Source organism: Canis aureus, chromosome 3, assembly GCF_053574225.1.
Source record: "Canis aureus isolate CA01 chromosome 3, VMU_Caureus_v.1.0, whole genome shotgun sequence".
Classification (NCBI taxonomy): domain Eukaryota; kingdom Metazoa; phylum Chordata; class Mammalia; order Carnivora; family Canidae; genus Canis; species Canis aureus.
Window position 1 is genome coordinate 41,665,740 of NC_135613.1, and position 27,085 is coordinate 41,692,824.

Here is a 27,085-nt window from a genome sequence, read left to right on the forward strand (position 1 = left end):
CCCCCAGGGAGCTTGCTTCTCCCTCTGCCTATGTCTCTTCCTCTCTATGTTTTTCATAAATGAATGAATAAAATCTTAAAAAAAATTTAAAAATATTAATGGTAGAATGGTGAGTATACAGATACATGCTGCAAAATTCTTTCAACTTTTCGGGGCACCTGGCTAACTCAATTGGTGGAGCATGTGACTCTTGATCCCAGTGTTGTGAGTTCAAGCTCCACGTTGGGTGTAGAGATTGCTTAAAAAAAAAAAAATCTTAAAAAAAAAATTCTTTCAACTTTTCTTTGTTTGAAATTCTCCATGACAAAATGTTGAACACACTTCCCCAAATATTACCATCACATATTTGTATCCTAAGAAGAGACACTGAGGTGCTTTTCTTAAAAAAAAGAATTCTGTCTCAGCACCTGGGTGGCTCAGTTGGTTAATCATCTGCCTTTGGCTCAGGTCATGATCCCAGGGGTCCTGGGACTGAGGCCCCCAGGGGGATCCCTGCAGAGCTCTTTGTCTCTGCCTCTCTCTCTCTCTCTCTGCCTCTCATGAATAAATAAATCTTAAAAAAAAATTCCGTCCTATTCAGCATCCCATAACATATGATAACACAGATTTAACTGTGAAATTGTATAGGATAAGCAAAGTGCTGTGGGGCTCTGAAATAAGAGCAAGCACATAGACTAGCCTGAAGAGCTCAAAGAAGAAGTCTAAAAGTATCCCCTAGATATACGTCACTGTGAGTCTCATTTCTATGGATTGTGGCAAGGGGGAGGAAAAAGATTAAATTGAGGTTGAATTTATTATATGTACATTACTTGGCAAAAAGGATTTTTTTTTACTAAGATATCAATTCAAATACTATTTACTTATTAGCACTCATATTATAGTTAAGTCCAAAACTATGAGGGATATAACAAAAGAAGTCATAATTCTCATCCTCAAGGAGTTTACTAGGAACTCAAACCATATGGCAATATATTTTGTGTTACATAAAACACAGGTTCTTTTAAGTTTTCCTCAAAATCATTTTATCATTTTTTAGTTTTAATTTTTTTTAACATTTTATGTATTTGAGAGAGAGAGAGAGAGAGAGAGAGAGATAATAGCAGGTGGAGCAGCACGGAGAGTGAGAAGGAGAAGCAGGCTTCCTGCTGAGCAGAGAGCCCAATGTGGGGCTGGATCCCAGGACCCTGGGATCATGATTTGAGTTGAAGGCAGACACTTGGCTAAGCCACCCAGGCACCCCCATTTTTTAGCTTTCAGAGGCCTACAAATTACTGGTCTCATCAAGGGCTGAGCTCAATTTATTTCAAGATAATATTATTATTTTTTAAGATTTTATTTATTTATTCATGAGAGACACAGAGAGAGAGGCAGAGACACAGGCAGAGGGAGAAGCAGGCTCCATGCAGGGAGCCTGACGTGGACTCCATCCCGGGACTCTAGGATCAGGCCTTGGGCTGAAGGCAGCGCTAAACCGCTGAGCCACCTAGGCCGCCCCTCAAGATAATATTCTTGACCAGGGATTCATGTTACACATTTACTTATTAAACAGAACTTTCATCTCTTCTTGGGTTCAGGAGGGAGATGGATAAAGAAGTATGCTTGGTAAAAGTTAAGGATTAAAAGTTTACTAACAGGGATCCCTGGGTGGCACAGCGGTTTAGCGCCTGCCTCTGGCCCAGGGCGCTATCCTGGAAACCCGGGATCGAATCCCACGTCAGGCTCCCGGTGCACGGAGCCTGCTTCTCCCTCTGCCTATGTCTCTGCCTCTCTCTCTCTCTCTCTGTGTGACTATCATGAATAATAAAAAAAAATTAAAAAAAAAAAGTTTACTAACAAAAATCTGGAGCTGTATCACAATCTAATAGATTGGCTGGTATGGCTTCAGTATGTGCCTGGGATATGATGATATTTTAGAAAGGTCTTGATACTTAAGATAAATGTTGTTACATACACAGCAATAAATGCTCTTTCATGATTTTAGAGTGTAGCATTCTGATTAATGAAATATTCTGGTTTTAATATCGATTTTATTATAGAATCTGAATTACTAATGAAGAAAATGAAGCTTGAATGTTAAAAATGGCTTATATTAAAACTACAGGTATGAATAAGAAAGGAGTTTCAGGCCTTTTTTGGACATCACTCTGAACTCCCACAAACACTGATGGTGAGCAAGTTACTCTGAACAAAGTACTGTCTTACAATTGAGAGGGACAGAAAATATTTAAGATGTGGCTCCTGCCTCTTAGAAAGTATGTTAGCTTTTAGAGAGTTCCAGTTAACCAAATATGGGTCACCTGGGTGGTTCAGTTAGTTGGGCGTCTGCTTTGGGCTCAGGTCATGATCCCTGGGTCATTCTTTGAGCTCTCTGCTCAGCAGGAAGTCTGTCCCTCTCTTTGCCCCTCCCCTCTGCTCTTGTTCTCGTTCTCTCTCTTTCAAATAAATAAATAAATAAAATCTTAAAGAAAAGCCCTAAATGAATAAGTGATTATTAGTAGATGATGTTACATATATTTTACTTTCCATTTTCCATTCTGATTAAGCCCTCTTACGTTTTCATTTCCCTTTTCAATCTTTCCCAACTATCAAAACTATGTGTGCTTCAGAAATAGACTGTAGTGGCTAAACAAAGTGCTTTGTCCCTAGCAGCCTTAATCTGTATTTGTTGAACTGAAATGAATATCTTGTCCAGTTTTAACTTCATGTGCTTGGCAATTGGCTAAACTGGAAAGTCAAAGACACATTGAAAAATGAGGAGATGGGACGTCTGGATGGCTCAGCGGTTAAGCATCTGCCGTTGGCCCCAGGGCGTGATCCTGGAGTCCAGGGATCCAGTCCCACATTAGGCTCCCTGTATGGAGCCTGCTTCTCCCTCTGCCTCTCTCTCTGTTTCTCTCATGAATAAATAAATAAAATCTTTAAAAAAAAATGAGGAGAGAATATTGCTAAATACTGCAGCTGCCAAGAATCTCCTTTCAAAACCTAAAGTCTGTTACATGAATTATGAACTCTTTAAACTCTCTTCCACGTTTGTTTACACAATTGATCATTGAAACTACTTTAGAATATGTGTGTCAATTATTTAGCATATTTTAAAAGCTTCCTTAATAACATCTTTAATAAGTGGATGCAATTATGTATTTATTTACTGCAAACAGTTATGAATAACAGATAACCTAATTATAGTTTATCATTACCTCTAATCATTCCAATGGAAAGATTTCTTTCCCTGCATTCATATTGTTTTGGTCCATGAGTATGGAAAGCAGCAGATTGTTTTCTGTGATCATAGATTTTAAATATTTACTTGCTAGTGCTGCATAATTTAGCACACTGTAGTTGGAAAGCAGTTTGTATGGTAGTGGATGCCATGGTGGTGTTACAGAATAGTTTCCCTCTGTGACTTCTACATGAGGTTGTAAAAATGGCAAGTATTCTACTCCATTTTTCTAACCAATTAGAATCTGTTTAGCTGCAAATCCACAGATAACCAATGTTTATGGTATGCATTAATTTTATTTTGTATAATTACCATATAGTTTAAGAATTCAAGTATTGTTTCTTATATGCTATTAGTGCACAATATCAAAAATAAAATCTATCTATTCTCGGTAACCTAAATCCTTATGAAAGTAACAAAAAGGCATCTAGACCGCTGGTTTGATACATGCTATATCTGTCCTAAGAAATCGAAACAAGAAGCGAAGAAACAGTTATTTTGTTTGTTCCCTATCATAAATGTTACATTTATGATCTTGCTATATCTTTTGTGTGATTCGTTACTTGGTTGCCCTACCACATAATAGAAAATAAGTAGCTCCAGTTATCTGTTTTTGTAAGAATAACCATGAAAATAATCCAAACCGTTAACACGTTAAAAAGGTGAAAAACATAAAAAAAATTTCATGTTGGGGACGCCTGGATGGCTCAGTGGTTAAGCTCTGCTTTCCGCCCAGGGTGTGATCCTGGAGTTCAGGAATCGAGTCCCATGTTGGGCTCCCTGCAAGGAGCCTGCTTCTCCCTCTGCCTGTGTCTCTGCCTCTCTCTCTCTTATGAATAAATAAAATCTTAACAATTTTTTTTCCATTTTGAACTTTAAACTCAGCATTCTGAAAGGTTTCTTTTCCCATGTGGGTGCACAGTCCTGCAGTACAGATTGTTAATTTTTTACTTCTAGCTCTTACTATAATTTCTTATGCAATTCAGGAGCATGTCTGTAGTCCCTTTTCCAATACAATCTTTCAGTACTGCAAAACGACCTAGAATTACACTTTTCAGTAATTTAGTATCAAAACCCGTATGAGTGTGGGTAAAAATTTCCATTTCATAAAAAGCCTTTACACCATCCTGTGTTTCAGCCCTTGAAAATAATCGTAATGTGGAAAGTGCACACATTCCTTAACATCTTTTTTTTTTTTTTTAAAGATTTTTTTCAATTATTCTTGAGAGACACAGAGAGAGGCAGTGACACAGGCAGAGGGAGAAGCAGGCTCCCCGCGGGGAGCCCCAAGTGGGACTCGATCTCCGGTCCTAGGATCACACCCTGAGCCAAAGGCAGATGCTCAACCACTGAGCCACCCAGACAGACATCCCACATTCCTTAATATCTTATATAAGTATTTACCTACAGTTTCAACTATAGCTTGGCTTAGAGAACCTTCACAACAGGATAGCAAGGAATATCTGTATTTTTATCAAAGTCGGTCTGCATTAGCCCAAGGAATTTAGCGACTCCTCCGAAATCACATCTCGGGTCTTGCGGGTGTCAGGAGGAGAGCGAAGACTGAGGGGCGCAGTGGATCCTGGGTCTTGTAGTTCAGGCGCTACCGGAGAGGGCGTTGCGTGGCACGCTGGGAGTTGAAGTCCAATTGTCCAGCGGGACCTCAAAGCCGGCGTAGTGTGGATTATCTACCAGAGACACGAATTACTGACAAGATACGTTCCCTTGGCTCTATGCCTGCCATATTGGTAACCTAGGGCTTCAGGTGGCGAACGGGGGAGGGGGGGGAGCGGGGAAGGCTGAAGTGGAGCGTGGCTCTGTTGGCGCTAATGTCGCTACGGCCAATCGGAAGGATTTAGTGCCCCGGAAGTATCTGACTTACTGGGTTGGAAGGGGAGGCCTTTCCTCTAACTACGGCGGCCGGGGGAGCTCAGGAGCCTGTGGCTGCGGCGCCGAGGTCGGAGCGTCTGCGTGTGGACCGGCTGCTTTTGGGGCGGCTGCTGCTAGAGCTGGAGCCTTTCCCGGGTTGGTGTCTCCTGCACATTTTTTTTTTTTTTTCACGTCTCCAATTCTGTTTCGGTGAGGGGTGATTTGAGTGGAGCGGAGTCAGGAGAAGGTTGGGACTTAGTGTCTCTGGTCGCCAAAAGATCGGTTTTTTTTGGGGGGGGGGGTGAGGGGAACCCTGCCCTCTGTGGAGGTCCTGTGGCCAGCCGTTGAGGCTCAGGCTTTTGGCGCCTCCCTCAGCTACTTTCTAGTGTAATTTGTTTTCTGACCCCTCGCCCTTCCTGGGCTCCAGACCTAACCATAAACCTTCCTGTGGGCAGCTGTCCCCCTTGTGGCTTTGCTTGTAATCCAGAGACGACCTCTTGGCCCCTAAGCTGTCGCGTCGGTTTATAACCTTTTCCCCATTAAAAAAAGAAAAGAAGTGAAAAACAAGCATTAGATTCTCAAGATCTGCCTTCTCATTCCTAACAACCCTTTTTTCCTCCTTTTTGGCCTTCGTTACCGCTGCAGACCTTGACACACTGGCCCGAGTATCTTCACGCCTTTCCATCCAGTCGTTAAGGTCCACTCACTTGACTTGGTTCCCACTCGTCCCCAGCGCTTCCATCCACATCCACACCCACATCCACATGGTTGGAGGTTCGAATACATTCTTCTGATGACGGGTGAATCTGAGAGTCACTGGTCAACTCAGCATGCCTCTGCTTAGAGAGTTTGTATGTCTTAAGATTTCTTTGGCTTACGTTTTCCTTTTGTGTTATTTTCCCCACAGAGGTTTGCTGTTACCCTATAGTTAGGGGAGAATACTTTGTCCTGAGGGCTCTTTGTGTTGGAATTACTTAGGGGGGATTTCCCCTCCCCATTCTTAGTCGGAACGTGTCCCCCCTGTGGAATTTGCAGTGATTTAGTGTCCGTTAATAGCAGATGGACACAAGGGAATGCCCTTTCCTTCTAGCTGGCTTGTGATTTGTTATGAGATTATGAGTCATTGAAAGTACCCAGAGGGATTGGAAAAGCCTTGAAAGGTAAAGTCTATGTATGTTCCAATTTACACATTAATAAATCTTTCCTGAACAAGGAAGAGTTCCTAATTGATACAATAATCTGATGCTGTATTGAATTATCAGCTCATTCTCCATAAATTTTGGTAACTGTTTAAAGGTAAAAAATAAAAAAAATAAAAAAAAAAGGTAAAAAATACCCAAAATAAGGAATTGTATAATGTAGTAAAAAAAGTTTAAAAACCGTTTAACTAATGCTCTTTTTCTGTGAAAGGAAGGCAAGTATGTTGAAAAATTTTTTTGTTGTAATCGTTTTTGATACTGTTATATATATTTTGATAGATCTGGTAAAACAGCATTAGGTGCTGTTCATTTATGTTTCACAGACAGACATTTTTGTACTTCCTGGCTTTATGGGGACTGTGTAACTCAAATGAGTCTGTAGCTTTTCTTCTATTCTGTTTATTGCACTGTGGAAACCCTAATAGTAACACTTACATTCCTCTTTTTTTTTTTTTTTTTTTAAGATTTTATTTATTCATAGAGATAGAGAGAGAGGCAGAGACACAGGCAGAGGGAGAAGCAGGCTCCATGCAGGGAACCCGATGTGGGACTCAATCCCGGGTCTCCAGGATAAAACCCCGGGCTTCAGGTGGTGCTAAACTGCTGCGCCACTGGGGCTGCCCGGCATTCCTCTTTAAGCAGTCAAATATAGTCTATACATGTCAGTAAATATAAAAATTACTTACCTATACCCTGTCAAATTGGAATTATTCCTAATTAATCAGAAATGGTTTCAGCCGTGACTATGATTTGGAGCTGAATATATATATTTCAGATGTAATTCACTCATAGAATCCTTTTTTTAAATTAATTTTTTAAAATTTAAATTCAGTGAATTAACATATAATGTATTATTGGTTTCAGGGGTAGAATTCAGTGATTCCTTGGTCTTATATAACACCCAGTGCTCATTACATCAGGTGCCCTTCTTAATGTCCATTACCTGGTTACCCCATTCCCTTACCCCTCCCCCTCCTGTTTGTTTCCTATGATTAAAGAGTTTCGTATAGTTTGTCTCCCTCTCTGATTTCATCTTGTTTTATTTTCTCCTCTCTTCCCCTCTGATCCTCTGTTTTGTTTCTTAAATTCCACACAAGTGAGATCATATAATAGTCTTTCTCTAATTGACTTATTTTGCTTAGTATAATATCCTTTAGTTCCACTCATGTCATTGCAAATGGCAAGATTTCATTCTTTTTGATGGCCGAATAGTGTGTGTGTGTATATATATATATATATATATATATATATATATATATATATATACATTTTTATGTATTCACTTGTTGATGGACATTTGGGCTCTTTCCATAGTTTGGCTATTGTGGACATTGGTGCTATAACCATTAGGGTGCAGGTGCTCCTTCAGATCACTACATTTATATCTTTGGGGTAAATACCCAGTAGTGCAATTGCTGGGTCATTGGGTAGCTCTATTTTCATCTTTTTGAGGAACCTCCATACTGTTTTCCAGAGTAAAACCATCAACAGCTTGCATTCCCATCAACAGTGTAAGAGGATTTCCCTTTCTCTACATCCTCGCCAATGTTTGTCATTTCCTGACTTGTTAATTTTAGCCATTCTGACTGATATGAGGTGGTATCTCATTGGGTTTGATGTGTATTTTCCTGATGAAAAGTGACATGGAGCATTTTTTCATGTGCCTATTGTCCATGTGTAGGTCTTCTTTGGAGAAATACCTGTTCATGTCTTCTGCCCATTTCTTGATTGGATTATTTGTTCTTTGGTTGTTGAGTTTGATAAGTTCTTTATAGGTTTTGGGTATTAGCTCTTTATCTGATATGTCATTTGCAGATATCTTCTCCCATTCTGTTGGTTGTCTTTTGGTTTTGTTGTTTCCTTTGCTGTGCATAAACTTTTTATCTTGAAGAAGTCTCAAGTCTTCTGCATGTGGCCAGTTTTCCCAACACCATTTGTTGAAGAGATGGTCTTTTTTTCTATACTCATGGAATTTTGACTGGATAAATGATAAGATGCTAGACATTACTCAAACTTTTAATATTTTTCCTGAGATTTTGTAGGCATTTATCAAACATGTCTTGCAATTTAACTGTCAGAAAATTATCAAAACATTTACTGAGAGCATCCTCTTGTCCTCAACTCTGTACGAGGTGCTGTTAAAGCATTTTTTTTTTAAAGATTTTATTTATTTAAATAAGTAAGTCCCAGGTCTCCAGGATCATACCCCAGACTGAAGGTGGCACCAAACCACTGGACCATCGGGACTGCCCCTGTTAAAGCATTATTGCATTTAATCAATACAACAACTCAGTGAGCTTGTGAACATTGTTTACATTTAACAGGTCAAGAAACTGAAGCTCAAACAGTTCAAGTCACTTAGTTAGTCCAGTTTATTTTGACTCATCCTACTGTACCACAGCTGCAAAGATGTGTTCTCTACTCTGGATTATATAAGAAACATTAATCCAATTAGTATTTTTAGAAGCAATTGTTATTTGGTACATGATATCTGTTATCTGTTGCTGGAGATAAAACAGTGACAAAGGAGATAAAAGTCCCTTCTCTTGGGGAGCTTACACTATAGCAGAATGTATGGGATGTAAACTTTGCCTTCAAGAAGCAGCAAGTACAGCCAATTAGCTATTTTAGAGTTTATGTGTTTTAGAATGTTAAAGTTGAAAAGAGAGATTAACTAGGAAAGATTTAATGAAGAAGATGAGATTGAATCTAGAACTAAAGTAGTGACAATAGTTTCGGTAGGTAGAAACTGGGAAGAAAGTGATTCTAGCTTGAGGAATAGAAAGAAGAAAATTCTGAATCGTAGGGGAGAAAGAAGAGAGGGAGGGACAGATAACTGGACTGCTTTGTATCTTCAGTTCCTTGCACACACAAGTGCACAGTGTTGGTTGAATTTGAAACAAATGTTTAAATGAATGAAGCTATGACAAAAGTTCAGATATAAAGCAAGGAGGAATTAGATAGATCTAATGTTATTATAGTGGGACTGGAAGAAAGGAATGGATTTGATAGCTGTTGGTTAAAGAACCAGGAGGCTCTGTTAATTATTGAATATTGGGAGTAGTGTGATGGCCAAAGGAGAAGGGAGGCTATGTTATCAAGTTTGAACTCAGTGGACCAGGCGTGTTGTAGATTTACTCATTTTTTCAAATCATGAGATTAAAAAAAAATTCCAAGATAAAACCTTTGTTTTATGAACCACTATGAAAAAAAAAATACTGTCAACTAAACAAAGATCATCAACTATAAGATGCATTTATTTTCAGAGTCAAAATGTAAACATGTGATGTAGAAATGATGAAATAAAGTACTCCTTATGATGGTTGGTGGACTTTATAAACAATTTCTTTCTGTTTATAAGTAAATTTGCAATCTTTGACGGGCATTCAGTCATTTAGCATTTATTTATTAACTGGGCATTCTCCTAGGTCACAATGATGAAATAGATGGTGAGTAAATACATTTTCTACCCTCATAGAAAGTATTGCATAACTGGGAAGGCAGACATAAGTCAAATGTTCAAAGAAATTTAAAGTTCCAGTTATCGTAAGTGCTTTAAGAAAGGACTTGATGTTATGCAGAGGAAAAACTGTTTACAAGAGGGATAGCAGTGTGGATGGGGAGAGGCCAGATGAGAGATGATAATATCTTGGGTAAGATGGTGGTGAAGATAGAAGTGGATGGATGGAGCGCTATATAGGAGAGGGGACTAGATGATGGGCTGAATGTGAGGAATGAGGGAGAGAAAGGTGATGGCACCACTGCTTTTTGGGTTATGTAACTGGATGGATAATGGTACAGTTACTGAGAGAACATTGTAAGGTGATCAGGTTTGCGGGGACATGATTTGTTTGTTAATAATTTTTTTTTTATGGTGGCATCAGTTTTCAAGGTTAATTTCTTATTTTTTTCTTTTATGTCATTGTTTGAATTAAGTATATTTGAGAAATGGTGTACCTGAAATCAATTTTTTCAGGTTTTTTTTTTTTTTTTTTTTTCCTTGAGAGAGCAGGGATAAAGCATTTGGAAATATGTTGGTATATGTTTTGAATTTCTATGTAACATTCGACCATATATATGAATAGGTAACTGAGTAATACAATTATATATGATCTTTATTTTCATGTGAGATTTGGAAATAAATTGGGCATCTGGCTAAATTCTAACTTCATTCAATTAGTGTGTATGTAAATTTAAATGTGTATTAGGGAGGAAGACATGCTTTTGTCTTTTCCTTGAACTGTCTCCTTTTAATAGATATGAATCAATACAATCAGTTTATTTTTAAAATTTTACGTTTCATAGTGAAGAAGTAGAATGTGTAGAACAGAGAGCATGGGCTCTGGAGTCAGATTGCCTAGACTCAAGGTGTGTTTTGTTATTAACTAGCAGTATGACCTTGTAGAAGTTATTTAGTCTTTCCAAGCCATTTTTCCCCATAATCTGTAAGATGAGGATAATAATAGCATCTGCATTATAGAGTTGCTTTAAGGATTAAATGAGATGATGTATGTGCATAGGTTAACAAAATTCCTGTACAGAATTTGTGCTTATTATTGTTACAGATATGTGATCTGAAATTATACCTGTGATAACATTTTATTTTTTTATTATTATTTTTAAAGATTTTATTTATTTATTCGTGAGAGACACAGAAAGAGAGGCAGAGACATAGGCAGAGGGAGAATCAGGCTCCATGCAGGAAGCCCGATGTAGGCCTCGATGCTGGGACCCCGGGACCACACCCTGAGCCAAAGGCGACACTCAACCACTGAGCCACCCAGGTGTCCCATGTGACAACATTTTTAATTATAACTAAACTAAACTATATATCATTATATCTAAAAGATCTCAATTGGAGAAAAATTTGGTTAGTCATATTTGGATTTGGATTCAGTATTATGTAAGATAGTTTTGCTGATTCATAATTGTCTTAGATGAGTTAACACATGTCCTTTTTTAATGCATTTTCATCAGAGATTATGTTTAGTCTACAGCTATAATAGGAAACTAATTGTGGCTTGGTTTGTAATTATTTTTAGCCAAAACTTTTTTTTTTTTTAATTTTTATTTTTTATTTATGATAGTCAGAGAGGGAGAGAGAGAAGCAGAGACACAGGCAGAGGGAGAAGCAGGCTCCATGCACCAGGAGCCCGATGTGGGATTCGATCCCGGGTCTCCAGGATCGCGCCCTGGTCCAAAGGCAGGCGCCAAACCGCTGCGCCACCCAGGGATCCCCTAGCCAAAACTTTTTGAACTTCATGTTTGCTTTTAGTGCTTATGGATAGGATAAAGAAGTAGTTAGATTTAAAGTCTGCTCAGCTGCTTGAAAGTCAATTTAATTTCCACCCTACTTTTTTCTTCCAACTTTTATTTTAAAAGTTTGAAACCTATAAAGAAGCTGAAAGAATAGTACAACAAATGCCTGTATATCTTTTACTTAGATTCACTTGTTAACATTATACCTCATTTGCTTTTTCTCTCTCTAAATACATATGGTGTGCTTTCTTTTTCTTGCTGAACCATTGGAAACTAAGGTGGAGTCATCATGACACTTCACTCCAAAGTTCTTCATCATATATCTCCTATGAACTTTTATGTAGGACATTATCCTATATAGCTATAGTGCTATGTGCAAACCCAAATAACTTAACCCTGATTGATAATACTAATAGTATAGGCCATAACAAACATTTTGAATTTACTCAAATGTTTATCGGTAATGTCCCTTATAGCTTTAAAAAAATACCCCAAAAAATCTAATTGGGGCATCTGATTGGTTCAGTCAGTGAAGCATCTGACTCTTGATTTTTTTTTTTAAGATTTTATTTATTTATTCATGAGAAAGAGAGAGAGAAAGAGAGAGAGAGAGAGGCAGAGACATAGGCAGAGGTAGAAGCAAGCTCCATGCAGGGAGCCTGACGTGGGACTCGATCCCGGGTCTCCAGGATTAGGCCCTGGGCTGAAGGTGGCGCTAAACCGCTGAGCCACCGGGGCTGCCCAAGATTTTACGTATTTGTTCTTGAGAGACACACAGAGAGGCAAAGAGGTTAGGCAGAGGGAGAAGCAGGTTCCCTGAGAGGAGCCTGATGTGGGACTTAATCCCAGGACCCAGGGATCATGACCTGAGCCAAAGGCAGATGCTGAACTATGGAGCCACCCAGGCGCCTTGACTCTTGATTCCTGCTCAGGTCATGATCTCACAGTCCTGGGATCAAGCCCTGCATCGGGGTCTGTGCTCAGTGCAGGGTCTGCTTGTCCCCTTCCCTCTGCTCCTACCCCTAGTCCCCCACTTGCACTTTCTCTCAAATAAACAAATCTTAAAAAAAGTACTTCCAATCAGAGATTATGAATTTTCTTAGGAAATTTATTTTTCCTGTGTTTTTTTTTTTTTTTTTAAAGATTTTATTTATTTATTCATGAGAGACACAGAGAGAGAGGCAGAGACAGAGGCAGAGTGAGAAGCAGCCTCCCTGCAGGGAGCCTGATGTGGGACTTGATCCCAGGAACCCGGGATCACACCCTGAGCTAAAGGTGGATGCTCAACTGCTAAGCCACCCAGGCATTCCTATTGTCCTTTCTGTGTGTACCTACTATGTGTGTGTGCCAGGCATAGTATCGGAATGTTTGCCCAGGGTAATGCAAGGCAGTAAAGCCCAGAACCAGGCCCTGCCCTCACTTCCTTTGGGTCTTGATGGTGCTGCTTGGGGCTGTGGGGAAGCAGTTTTCCCTCAGTTCAACAGGGATCTGTGTGCCCCAAGGCCAGCCTGATAGGGGGGCAGCCCCTCAAGGGGACGGCAGCAATTCTCACCTTTTTCTTCCTTCTTTTTTTTTTTTTTGTTTTTTTTTGTTTTTTTGTTTTTTGTTTTTTGGTCTTTCAAGACTGACATTTTTGAAGAGTCCAGGCCATTTTGTTTTGTAGAATGCCTCACAAAATGAATTTGTCTTGATTGTATCCCTACAATTTCAGGTTAAATAGTTTTTTCAAGATGTTCCATAGAAGATATTGTTAACTTTCCATTTCACTACTTCAGGAAGACTATAATGGCAGTTTACCCCATTATTGGTAATGTTAAGATCAAAGATCAATCTCTTAGATTAACCAGAGATCTGCTTTTTTTTTTTTTTTTTTAAGATTTTATTTATTTATTCATGAGAGAGGGGCAGAGACATAGGCAGAGAGAGAAGCAGGCTTCCCACAAGGAGCCTGATGCAGGACTCGATCCTGGATCCTGGGATCAGGACCCGAGCTGAAGGCAGACACTTAACCGCTGAGCCACCCAAGTGCCCCAGATTTCTACATCCTAATGTTATCTTTTCCCATGTGAACTTAATAGTAATCTGTGTAGGTAATACTTTGAGATTACTGGATATTCTGTTTTCCAACAATTCTCTTTTTTATCCTTGGTTTTAGCAGTCATGGATCATGCTCGCCTGAGTCAGTCATTGCACTGGTGGTTGCCAGATAGTGGTTTTCCAGTTCTCTCAGTCCTATATATGTTTGCTGGCTGTCTTTTCTAAAGAAGAGCTATTTTTCCTCTGTCCTTTTATTTTAGTATCACTATATACACAAGGATTCTTTTTTTTTTTAATTTATCTGTTATAAGTTTGTTACCCTTCTTCTTCTTCTTCTTCTTCTTCTTCTTCTTCTTCTTCTTCTTCTTCTTCTTCTTCTTCTTCTTCTTCTTCTTCTTCTCCTCCTCCTCCTCCTCCTCCTCCTCCTCCTCCTCCTCCTCCTCCTCCTCCTCCTTCCCCTTCCCCTTCCCCTTCCCCTTCCCCTTCTCCTTCTCCTTCTCCTTCTCTTCCTTCTTCTTTTTCTTCCTTCTTTCTCTTCAGAAGTAGCCTCCACACCCAGTGTGGGGCTTAAACTCATGACCCTAAGATTAAGAGTCCCGTGTTCCACCAACTGAGCCAGCCAGGTGCCCACTATTACTGTTTTTGGTGATTAAATTACCTCAAATTGGATTAGTCAAATTCAAGCCAGTTTCTGTGGCTTTTGCATATGTCCACATTGGTTGGCATATTCTTATTTTTTTGTACAATAAGACATTCCAGGCTCACCTTGTATGTATATTCACTGCTTGAAGCCTGGAATGAGCTATTCTACCGTGGAATACTCTTTCAACTTGGTGGAAAATGCTACTCAGAAACCATGGCTTGGCACTGAATATACTCATTGCTGCTGAAATATCATTGCTTTTAGGTCTTTAAATGGGCACACAGATGCACACACACACACTCAAAGGATATGAACTCAAATTCAAAACCACAGAGTTCATCTTCACTTTCTTTTTTTTTTTTTAATTTTTTTTTAAATTTTATTTATTTATGATAGTCACAGAGAGAGAGAGAGGCAGAGACACAGGCAGAGGGAGAAGCAGGCTCCATGCACCGGGAGCCCGATGTGGGATTCGATCCCGGGTCTCCAGGATCGCGCCCTGGGCCAAAGGCAGGCGCCAAACCACTGTGCCACCCAGGGATCCCTCATCTTCACTTTCTATCAGTTCATATTTTCTATCTCCTTTTCCTGTAGGGAGAATTCTGATTCAAACCTGTATCAATATATTTACTCATCTAATGTCTCCTGTAAAACACTTATGATAGTTTTGGTATTACTATATTGATACTCTCTCAAACAACAGATTTACTGACCAATTAAAGATTTCTTTGCCATTTTATGTCCTTAGGCTATATCCTGCTAAAGATCTATAATGAAATCATGTGTTCAGAGTTATTTGTATTATATTTTCCCTGTGATTATCAGTTTATTTTTTTAATTTATTTGTTTTTTAAAATATTTAATCGAGAGAGAGAGAGAGAGAGGCAGAGACACCGGCAGAGGGAGAAGCAGGCTCCATGCAGGGAGCCCGACGGGGGACTCGATCCTGGGTCTCCAACATCATGGAGGATGAAGGTGGTGCTAAACCACTGAGCCACCCGGGCTGCCCTGATTATCAGTTTAAAATAAAATTTTCTACTAATCTACTTTTAATAGACTCTTTCTGTAAAATAACTTTTCTGGTAAAATGACTAAAGTAGCCATAATAATTTAAAACTGTCATTATATATATAGTTATAGAGAACTCTAGAACAGTTATATCAGGTAGAAAATATGCATTTAAAAAAATCTTTGTAAAGCTTTAAATCTGTAGCTCTGTTTTCAAATTGATACACTGTTTAAAATTAGAAATGATGAGAAAAATGACATCAAACAATTCCATTTGTAAGCCAAAACAATTGTGTTTGTGAACATTTTAAACAATGCTCTTCTTTTGACTAATGATACAATTCAAGCATTAATCTTTAACAATAGACATAATTGTTGAGGGTACTTTAACTCATTCCTAAGAAATATGGCTAGTGTTATCCTTATTTACACCCAGAATAGTAAGATTTATATTATTTGTGTGTCCTTGGTCTTTGTATTTGAAGAATCCCACTGTGTGATATTTTTCTATGTGAATGTTCTCATTGGAAAGGGGAAAAATATTTCTCTTAATAATTGTAACATTTTATATTTCTACTGTGAGACATAACCACATTACATCTTAAGTTCTGGTTAGTTATAAACATCTTGCATTTTAGAATGTAAGTTTAATGGGGACAGGAACTGGGTTTCATGGCTCATTGTATCTCCTAGTACCTTACAAAAGTAACCACTCAAATATTTCATGAATGAATAAATGTGATATTTTGTATTTGAATGAGGTATAATTACCAGTCTCAATAATATAGATGCTTTTTTTTTTTTTTTAAAGATTTTATTTATTTATTAGAGACAGAGAGAGAGAGGCAGAGACACAGGCAGGGGGAGAAGCAGGCCCCATGCAGGGAGGGAGCCTGACGTGGGACTCGATCCTGGGTCTCTAGGATCAAGCCCTGGGCTGAAGGCGGCGCTGAACTGCTGAGCCACTCAGGCTGCCTAGATGCATCTTTTTGTAGCAGAGGTAACTAATGGAATGGGACTTGGAAAAGATCTTGTCCATATTTACTTGTTAAACCTCAAAATCAGTGTGTCTCAAACTGAGTTTCCCATCTTCCCCTTCTCCTCTTGGATTACTTGATTCAGTTAATGGCATAATTATCCTAAATATCAGACTTGAACTCTCCCGTCACTTTAGTCTTTCCTGTCTGTGAGTACATAAACATTCATATATTTGTATGATGTTACTAGTTCTACCATGTCAGCTTGCTGCTTATATCTTATTTCTCATCCCTTTATTGATACCCTAATTAAGGCCTTCATTACCACTCATATAGCAGTCTTCTAATTGAAGGAATTGAGAATATGTATTTATATATTTTTAAAAAGATTTTGTTTACGAGAGAGAGAGAGAGGCAGAGACGCAGGCAGAGGGAGAAGCAGGCTCCATGCAGGGAGCCCGATGTGGGACTCAATCCGGGGACTCCAGGATCACCCTCTGGGCTTAAGGCTGCGCTAAACTGCTGAGCCACTTGAGCCACCTGAGCCACCCGGGCTGCCCGAATTGAGAATATTTAATGTGGAAAGAGATGATGCAGCGGGAGGGGGTAAAGGTATTGGAGGTCTTTAAATATCTGATGGGTTATCTGATAGATTAGTTTCAGAAGACGCAACCAGCAACAGTTGGAAATGACACAGACCTTTGATTCCGTATGTCTTTTTTTTTTTTTTAAAGCTTTTATTTATTTATTCATGAGAGACACAGAGGGAGGCAGAGACACAGGAAGAGGGAGAAGCAGGCTCCCTGCAAGGAGCCTGATGTGAGACTCCATCCTGGACCCTGGGATCACGCCCTGAACCAAAGGAAATGCTCAACCGCTGAACCATCCAGGCATCCCGGTTTTGTATGTCTTTAAAGCAAATGAAGTAGTTTAAAGTTAGCTGGAATAATGTAGCTATATGGATACTCTAGAACAGTTATGTTAGTAAAGAAAAATAGTTTAAAATAGTGTCAGCCTTTTATTTATTTATTTATTTATTTTTTAATTAAAAAATTTTTAATTAATTATTTATTTATTTATGATAGTCACACACAGAGAGAGAGAGGCAGAGACATAGGCAGAGGGAGAAGCAGGCTCCATGCACCGGGAGCCTGACGTGGGATTCGATCCCGGGTCTCCAGGATCGCGCCCTGGGCCAAAGGCAGGCGCTAAACCGCTGCGCCACCCAGGGATCCCAGTGTCAGCTTTTAAAACTTACAGCGGTATTTTTAGCTCCCTATGGAGCTTGTTAAGTACTGAACTTCCTGTTTGGAGGTGTTCACTCAGAGACTGGGTGAATGTACTTGGCTAGCATGTTGTAAAGGAGATCTCGCTATTATATGGGTGGTTGAACCCAATTAATGATAAGTGAGTGAGTTTGAACAAGACAGCAGAATAGATTCCTGGGGATGGGAGTGATATTTTTTTCAATCTTTTAAATTTACACATTTTCTTTCACTGCTTGCTTTCACTGTTCACAGGTTAGGAGAGATTACAGATAGATTGGAATGTGTTATTTGGGAAAATGATTAAGACATGTTATTAATATTACTACTTACTGGTTACCTAGTTTATAAATTCCCTTTTAATCCTGAGATTCTGACATCTTTCAATTGTTGCTTCTTATAAGCAGACTGCATATTTAACCACTTGCAAAGTTGCATTTTAAAGTATGGAAGCTGGGATCCCTGGGTGGCGCAGCGGTTTAGCGCCTGCCTTTGGCTCAGGGCGCGATCCTGGAGACCGGGGATCGAGTCCCACGTCGGGCTCCCGGTGCATGGAGCCTGCTTCTCCCTCTGCCTGTGTTTCTGCCTCTCTCTCTCTGTGTGACAATCGTAAATAAATAAAAAAATTAAAAAAAAATAAAGTATGGAAGCTCCAACCATTCATAGTTATCTGGGACCCACCAGAGGTTACTTGACATAATTAAAAATTTATTTATCAAACTACAGTAAGTATATGCTTCTTAGAGATAAGATCAGGGAGATCAAGGAATGGTTAAAACAGCCCAGATATCATTAATACTTATTACTATAATTTAAAGTAAATGATTGAAGTCATTTAAGCTCCTTATATCCCATTTAGATTGTTACGATGACGACTTTATAGTCTGTGAACGGGTAATACTCTGTGCTGTACAAATGGAGGTAGTGGATTGTAGGACCTTGATAGAAGTCATGTGTGAGGGTAAATGAGAGTAAATAAATGCTCAGTACTTAGTTTCTTCTTTTTAACTTTTAGATTCAAGAGAATAATGCATAAGTAGTAAATTTTATTTGAGTTATCACTATAAAAGTAGCTGTGTATTGATTTAGTGTTTTTAACTGGAGGGTGTGTTCCTGAGGAGTCCTAAGAATGCTTATAATATATATCCTTGAGCAAAAACGATCTTATTAGTCCCTTATTAATCTTTTTGCTATCAGCTCTTTTATCCCTCTTTTAAAAGCCAGTTTCTGAATATGTGAGTCCTACCCTTATTATGTTGCTGTTCCTTTGCTCTATCTTTTTATCTTCATCTCTTACTGCCATTTACTTTGCCTAACCCTTAGCTCTGAAAGAGGACAATCCAAGTAAATATTTCCAGGGTTCTCCCTTTCTTCGAATTTGTGCTTTTTAAAAGAAATAAACATGCTGGGTTTATAAACAACATTTTTAGACTACAAGTTTAGTGTATGAAGATAGAAAATTGGCAAATATAGGAAAAGAGGGCAAAGAAATGGATATAGTAATTGATGCTTCTGCAGACAAAGAACTGAGATGGAAAGAAATAAAAGCAGAGATGACAGACCAACATATTGAGAGACATTCAAGGTCAGACAAGGGATTAATATTTGTTACTAAAAATGCAAGCAGGTAGAAAAGGTTACAGTAGATGAAAACTTAGAATGGACCTCACAGTTCATTTTATTTGATGGTATAGCTAAAAGCACATAAAAATTCTAAATCAATATCTATATTTCATCTTGCTGCAGAATACCATTTGGAGAAGATGCCTAAGCATACGCAAATCCTGTAAGTCTGCAGTGTTTTTGTCGGTTGTACTATGTGACTGAGATATATTCTGTAGAATCAGTCCCTAAAGTTCTGTCTGTCAGGAGCTTTTACTTGGCTTTAAATTCTCAGTGGATAAAATATTCTTCTATCTATTGCTATATGGGAGAGGCTGATAACCTTCATCTGCTCTTCAAGGACATTGATTTGAGTACCCTTTACATTTATCAGTTTATAATTTATCGACTGTCTTAATGCACAGTTATGGTTAGAAAAGTGACTCTCTAAAAATGACATCTGGGTCTCAATCGATGATTTTCATATCAAATATTGTAGTTCTGCTTTCCAAAAGAACTCTGCTTAATGTTCACTCTGCTTTTCACATCATTAACAGTAAAGTTTAGGAATATACCCCATCTGGTAGCTTTATGTTTACGAAGATAAAGTAAATTAGAGCTTTCTTCTCTTTACTGCTGTTTTTTAATTAAAATGGATTTGTCAGAATGTAAGCAGTGAGTAGAAATATGGGATTGGTGGATGATAAGATTTATTGTAGTTTGCATTAATAAAGAAAGTCTATAAAAAAATAAAAAGAAAGTCTAGTTGAGGGACACCTGGGTGGCTCAGTGGTTGAGTGTCTGCCTTTGGCTCAGGGCGTGATCCCAGGATTCGGGATCAAGTCCCACATTGGGCTCCTTGTGGGGGGCCTGATTCTCCCTCTGCCTATGTCTCTGCCTCTCAATCTGTGTCTCTCATAGATAAATAAATAAATAAATAAATAAATAAATAAATAAATAAATAAATAAAATCTTTAAAAAAATGAAGTCTAGTTGAAAAAAGTTACTAATTTCTCTAAAGTTTAGGAAAAAACCATAAATCCCTTCTTAAAAAAAAATATCCCCCCCTTTCTTTTTTACCATAAATCCCTTCTTAAACGTGATTGGAAGTTTCAAAGAATGCTATTTTGATGGTTTTCCAGACTAAGGCTCTGACATACATAAACTAAACAAGATTTTGGCATATCAGTTTGCTCACTGGAGCCAAGTATTTAGGATAACAAAAGAGACTGAAAGATACTAGATACACTTGATCTTAACTAAAAGGCCAAGAAGCGATCGAAATATACTAGATAACGGGTAAATCATCATTTTATACCTGAGAGAGAATGAATTTTAATTCATTTTTTAAAAAAAATCAGGAAAGCTTTAGGAAAGGGAAGTTGTGGGTGTGGATAGTTTAGAATTTTTAATGGGACTACTCTTAAAGTTCATTGTGGTTTCATTTGTGTTTTTTGCTCATTTGTAGTTAAACTCAAAGTACTGTTTGTTTTGCCTTTCCTTGGCTTATCTTATACAAGTATAAAAAAAGACATATTAAGAGACTGAATGGACTCCATTATTAATTTGTTCCTTTTCCTCTTTCCAAATCTCACTACTATTTTAAGGAGAAACAAAAATTACGAATTAACTAGGGATATCCTCCAAGTTGTTTTATTCAGCCAGGGCTGCCCTAGGGAATTGCATTGAGGAAGTTATGTTTTCTATATGACTAAATAGCTGAATGTGATGTCTTGAAGAACCAGAAGAATAAAACTGTATATCTTAAAAAGGAAAAAGTACTGTCTCAGCATTTTCTATTTCTCAGAGGTTGCTTAGGAATTTTGTAATAGACTGTCCTCTCTGTAGCTTTCTTCATCAAGCAGTTTCAAGCACATTTGTAATTTCCTGTATTCAATTTTTTATCAGACCAATTTTATTTATTTATTTATTTATTGATTTATGATTTTATTTATTTATTCATGATATATATAGAAAGAGGCAGAGACACAGGCAGAGGGAGAAGCAGGCTCCATGCAGGGAGTCCGACGCGGGACTGGATCCCCGGACTCCAGGATTGCGCCCTGGGACAAAGGCAGGCGCTAAACCGCTGAGCCACCCAGGGATCCCCCTGAGCAATTTATTTTTGAATATTATTTTAAAAGAGGTTCAATGTAAACAATTTAAATAAAGCACAAAATATAAAGAAAAGATGACATTTCATCTCTCAGGTCCACTTTTAGTTATTTATTTATTTATTTTTCTTAGTTCCACCTTTAGCATGGACCTCTAGACCATGTTTTTGTATATTAGTGTAACTGTATGTGTATATATAGTATATATACCTACAGATGGGTAAATTGTATTCATGCTATTCTCTCTTCCTTTTCCTCAAACTGTATAGTTAGTAAACTTTACTTTTTTTAGAGCAGTTTTGGGTTCATAGCATGATTGAGAGACAGAGTTGTTATATACCTCTTCCCCCACAAAACAGAATTTTCCCCACTATCAACATTCTGCCCCAGAGTGGTACACATTTGTTATTGTCAGACCTACACGGACACATCATTATCACTCCAGGTTCATAGTTTACATTAGGGTTCACTTATGGTGTGCATTTTGGAGATTTGGATAAATGTATAATGACATGTATCTACAACTATAATGCTCTAGAGAATAGTTTTATTGCCTAAAAGTCCTCTGTGCTCTGGCTATTCATTCATTACCCACACTGCCTCCATCCCTCACAAACACTGATCTTTTTACTGTTTCTGTAATTTTGCCTTTTCCAGAGTATCATACTATTGGAATCATACAGTTTGATAAACAGTGACCTTTTAAGATTGGCTTCTTTCACTTAGTAATACACATTTAGTTTTCCCTAATATCTTTTATGGCTTGATAGCTCATTTCTTTTAAGCATCTGAGTAATAGTCGACTGTCTGGATGTATTACAGTTTATGTATCCAGTCATCTACTGAAGGAAATCTTAGTTGCTTCCAAGTTTTGGTAATTATGAATAGAAGCGCTATAAACATCTGTGTGCAGGTTTCTGTGTGGATTGTTTTTATTTCATTTGGGTAAATACCAAGGACCACAATTGCTGAATAATATGCTGAGAGTATGTTTAGTTTGTAAGAAGCTGCTGAACTGTCTTCCAAAGTAGCTGTAACATTTTACATTCCTATCAGCAATGAATGTGAGTTCTTATTGCTTGATGTCCTTGTCAGCATTTGGTGTTTTGGGTTTTGCCCATTTTAATAGATATGTCGTGATATCTCATTGTTTTAATTAGCTCTCCCTGATAACATATGTGTAACATATTCATGTGCTTATTTGCCATCCTTATATCTTCTTTGGTGAGGTGAGTCTGTTAAGGTTTTTGGCCCATTTTAAACTTAGGTTGTTCATTTTCTTATAGTTAAGTTTTAAACATTCTGGGTATGTTTTGGATAGTCCTTTAGCAGATGTGTCTTCTGCAAATATTTTCTCCCAGTCTGTGGCATGTCCTTTCTTTCTCTTGACATTGTCTTTCACAGAGAAGTTTTTAATTTTAATGAAGTCTAGCTCACCAGTTATAAAAAGTCATTGCCATGCTACAGGTCATTTAGGTTTTCTTCCATGTTATCTTCTAGGACTTTTATAGTTTTGTGTTACAATATGTCTATGATCCATTTTGAATTAATTTTTGTGAAGTGTGTATGATCGTTTATCTCCTTTTTTTTTTTTTAAGATTTTATTTATTTATCCATGAGAGACAGAGAAAGAGAGATGCAGAGACACAGGCAGAGGGAGAAGCAGGCTTCATGCAGGGAGCCTGATGTGGGACTCAATCCTGGGACTCCAGGATCATGCCCTGGGCTAAAGGCAGGCGGTAAACCGCCGAGCCACCCAGGGATACCCCTATCTCCTTTCCCCACCCCCCCAGGTGTACATCCAGTTTTCCAGCAACACTTATTGAAAAGACTGTCTTTGCTCTGTTGTATTGCCTTTGTTCCTTTGTCAAAGACCAGTTGACTATATATGGGTCTATTTCTAGGCTCTTTATTCTGTTCCATTGATCTATTTGTCTTCTCTTTTGCCAGTACCAATAATAATGTCTGTCTGATTTTGGTATTAGGGTAATGCTGACCTCATGGAATGAGTTAGGAAATATTCTCTCTGTTTCTGTCTTTTTGAAGGGGGTGTAGAGAATTGGTATAATTTCTTCCTTAAATGTTTGGTAGAATTCAACAGTGCAACCATCTGAACCTGATGCTTTCTTTTTTAGATGTTTATTTATTGTTGATTCAATTTCTGGTCAATAGATATAGGCCTATTTAAATTGTTTATTTCTTGTGTGAGTTTTGGCAAACTGTGTCTTTAAAGGAATTGCATCATTTCATCTAAGTTATCAAATTTGCAAGCTTAGAATTGTCCATAATACTCCTTTATTGTCCTTTATTGTCCATGGGATCTGTGGTGATGTCCTGTTTCATTTCTGATTTTAGTCTTTTGTATCTTCTCTCTTTTTCTTAGCCTTGCTAGAGGCTTATAAATTTCATTGATCTTTTCAAAGAACCAGCTTTGATTTTGTTCATTTTTCTCTATAGGTTTCTTTCTTTATGCCTTAATTTTTATTATTTCTTTTTTCCTGCTTACTTGAGGTTTAATTTGCTCTTCTTTTTCTAGTTTCCTAAGTTGGAACTTTAGATTATTGATTTTAGATCTTTCTTCTTTTCTAATGTTTGTACTCAATGCTATTAATTTCCTTGTAAATATTAAGAGAATTTTCTGCATCACAAATTTTAAGTTGCATTCTCATTTTTCATTTAGTTAAAAACATTTCTTAATTTCTCTTGAGGTTTCTTATTTGGCCCTGTGTTATTTGAAGTGTTTTATCTAATTTCCAAGTACTTGGAATATTTCCAGCTAACTTTCTGTTATTGATTTCTTATTTAACTCCATTTTGGTGAGAACAAATATTGTATGATTTCTATTCTTTTAAATTTGTTAAGATGTGTTTTATGGCCCAGAATCTGGTCCATCTTTGTGAATATTCCATGTGAACTTGAGAATAATATGTTATCTGTTTTTGTTGAGTGAAGTAGTCCGTCAATTATGTCCAGTTGATTGGTGGTGCTGTTTAATTCAGCACCATCTTTACTGATTTTCTGCCTCCTGACCCTTTTTTTCTTTCTGTTAGAGGGGTGTTAAGGTCTCCAACCTTAATAGAGGAATCATCTGTTTCTTCTTACAGTTTTATCAGTTTTACCTCACATATTTTGATGTTTCTTGAATATCTTTTTATGGTAATAAATATAGATCTATGTCATAATATGTGTATAGCATAATTTTGTCATCAGCAGATATTTGTATCTATTAGCACACCAGTTTGCTAGGTGTCAGGATACAGTAGTGAACAAGATATATTCTCTGATTCACGGGCTTTATTATTTGAGAAATAAATATGTAAAATGTTTCTTCAGGCTCCCCCAGGTTAATCTCTTATGATGATGAAAAAATATGAAATTCCTTTAATGTGCATTACTTAGATTTAGTAAGTTTGAAAATATTTTCTTATGTTTATTGGTCTTTTTTTTAGAGTACCTGGATTTTTTTTCTATTTGGGTGTTTTTTCCCTTATTGATTTGTAGTCCTTTGTATTTTAGAGACATTTACCCTTTTTCTGTGTAATAGATATTGAATTTTTTCCTAATTGATGAATTATAACTCAACCCAGTTAATGTTCTTTTTATTCTTCCTGTATGAGAGTTTCCATTAAAAAAAAAAAAAGATTTTATTTATCTATTTGAGAGAGAGAGAGAGCATATGAGCAAGCTAGGAGAACGGCAGAGAGGGAGGGAGAGGGAATCTCAAGCAGATTGCCCTCTGAGCTCAGAGCCCAATACAGGGCTCTATCCTGTAACCCTGAGATCAGGACCTGAGCCGAAATCAAAAGTTGGATACAACTGATTGAGCCACCCAGTTGCCCTTTGAAGTTTTCACTTTTATGCAATTACATTTTCCTTTCTGATTTTTAGTTTTGCATTGCCATGCTTAGAAAGTCCTTTTCTATAACACTGTTAGAATTTTTTAAAATTAATATTTCCTTGTATGTATACATGTGCCAAGTGGGTGCATTTGCATTTAATTCTTTTATTTGTCTAGAATTTGTAATGCACGAGGTAGCTTTATTAAACTGGCTAGCTTATTACTCTAGCAATTTTTTTTTTTAAAGATTTTACTTATTTATTCATAAGAGACACAGAGAAAGAGAGAGGCAGAGACACAGGCAAAGGGAGAAGCGGGCTGCATGTGGGGAGCCTGCCGTGGGACTTGAACCTGGGTCTCCAGGATCACATCCTGGGCTGAAGGTGGTGCTAAACTGCTGAGCCACCAGGGCTGCCCTACTCTAGCACTTTTATTTTTTTATTTTTAAATTAAATTAGCCTTTTTTTTTTTTCAGTGATGTGAAATATTCCTTATATCAGGTACTAGAGTCTCACATGTGTTTGGATTTATTTCTATTCTCCCTATTATGTTTTTAGTCTTGTCATCGTTTGCTAACAAATAATAAATTTAAGTATAACTAGACTTTAACTACTCTAGTTTTACAATGTGTTTTAATAGTAAGGCAAATCCTCCCCTCGTTTAAAATTTTTGGTTATTCCCTTTTAAAAAAAATAAAAATTCTATTCTTATTCTTGCATATTTTCTCTAAGTTTAAGTAAGAGAAATACATAAAACACAACTAAAATCCCTTACCCAGATTCATATTTTTTATATGTATATATGAAATATTTTTTCTGAACCATTTGAGAATAAGTTGTATTCATTGTGACTCCTTATGCCTAAATATTACAGTGCAGATTTAGTAAAAATACTACTGTCTGTTGTCTAGATTTATCAATATAAATACCTTTTATAATTTTATTCCTTTTTCTTAGAAGCAGGTATTCCATTTAGCTGTTGTGTCTTTTTAGTTTCCTTTGATGTAAAATGTTTCCATGGCCTTTCTTTGTCTCACATGACACTGACATTTTTGAAGAATATGATTTTCACTCCCCTTTAAAAATAGATGGTTCCTCATTTGAGGTTTGAGTAGTTTCCCCATGCTAGGTTCAGATTTGCATCTAGGCTGGCCTATTATAATTGTGATGTACTCTTCTCAAGACTTGCCTCTGAAGGCAAAGAATAGCCCAAGGCTGTCTGTTCCACATTGGCAAAGTAATTGTTTAATAGACATTTTTATTGAAGTATAATATACAAAGAGAAAAGTAAACAAATAATAAATGGACAGTTCTGTTTTCACGAAGGGGTTAGACCCATATTTTTACCATGTAGATTATAATAGAACATTAGCACCCATAGCCTACCCTTGTATCTCCTCTTGGTTACTCCTTCCTCTTTTTTTTTTTTTTTAAGATTTTATTTATTTATTCATGAGAGACACAGAGAGAGAGAGGCAGAGAATTAGGCGAGGGAGAAGCAGGCTCCATGCAGGGAGCCTGATGTGGGACTCGATCCTGGGACCCCTGGATCACACCCTGAGTTGAAGGCAGGTGCTCAACCAGTGAGCCACCCAGGCATCCCAGGTCACTCCTTCCTCTTCCCTGAAGGTAATTTCTAATTTGATTTCTAATATCATAGATCAATTTTGCCTATTTTGGAACCTTTAGAAAGGGACTCATATATATTTTGGTGTGTTGGCTTCTTTAGCTCAACATTATGTTTGTAAGATCTATTAACATTGTTGATGTAGTTGTCGTTCATTCTTACTGCTGTATATAATATTCCATTTTTATAAATATACTAGCAGCACTTGGATGGCTTAGTTGGTTGAACAACCAACTCTTGGTTTTGGCTCAGGCCATGATCTCAGGGTGGGGAGACTGAGCCCTTGTTGGCTCAATGTATAGTCTGCTTGAGATTCTCCTTGTCCCTCTCCCTGCTCATGTGCTCTCTCATTCGCTCTCTAAATAAATAAATAAATCTTAAAAAAATACACAGTACTTCCATTTCACGGTTGATGGATGTTTGAGTTG

At 37.6% G+C, this 27,085-nt stretch overlaps 1 protein-coding gene and 1 long non-coding RNA gene across 9 annotated transcripts in view; one reads left to right on the forward strand and one right to left on the reverse strand.

Annotated features, from left to right (window-relative positions):
• ATG4C (autophagy related 4C cysteine peptidase) overlaps nt 1-27,085 on the forward strand; it is a 162,561-nt gene that overhangs the window by 72,514 nt on the left and 62,962 nt on the right. The window contains exons 1-2 of one of the 8 annotated variants that reach the window (XM_077892067.1): nt 5,050-5,245; nt 5,735-5,940. The exons of 1 other annotated variant lie outside the window; for it this stretch is intronic. The gene's annotated coding sequence lies outside the window, so the exon portion shown is untranslated. Of the gene's footprint in view, nt 1-5,049; nt 5,246-5,734; nt 5,941-6,114; nt 6,250-27,085 lie in introns of those variants that run through there. 6 more of the 8 variants (XM_077892069.1, XM_077892068.1, XM_077892066.1 and 3 more) reach the window with 6 other exon arrangements.
• On the reverse strand, nt 3,446-6,097 carry LOC144310719 (uncharacterized). The gene is made up of 3 exons (XR_013376387.1): nt 5,737-6,097; nt 5,103-5,618; nt 3,446-4,908 (listed from the first exon to the last, which is right to left on the reverse strand). It is a non-coding gene; the product is annotated as an uncharacterized LOC144310719 (long non-coding RNA).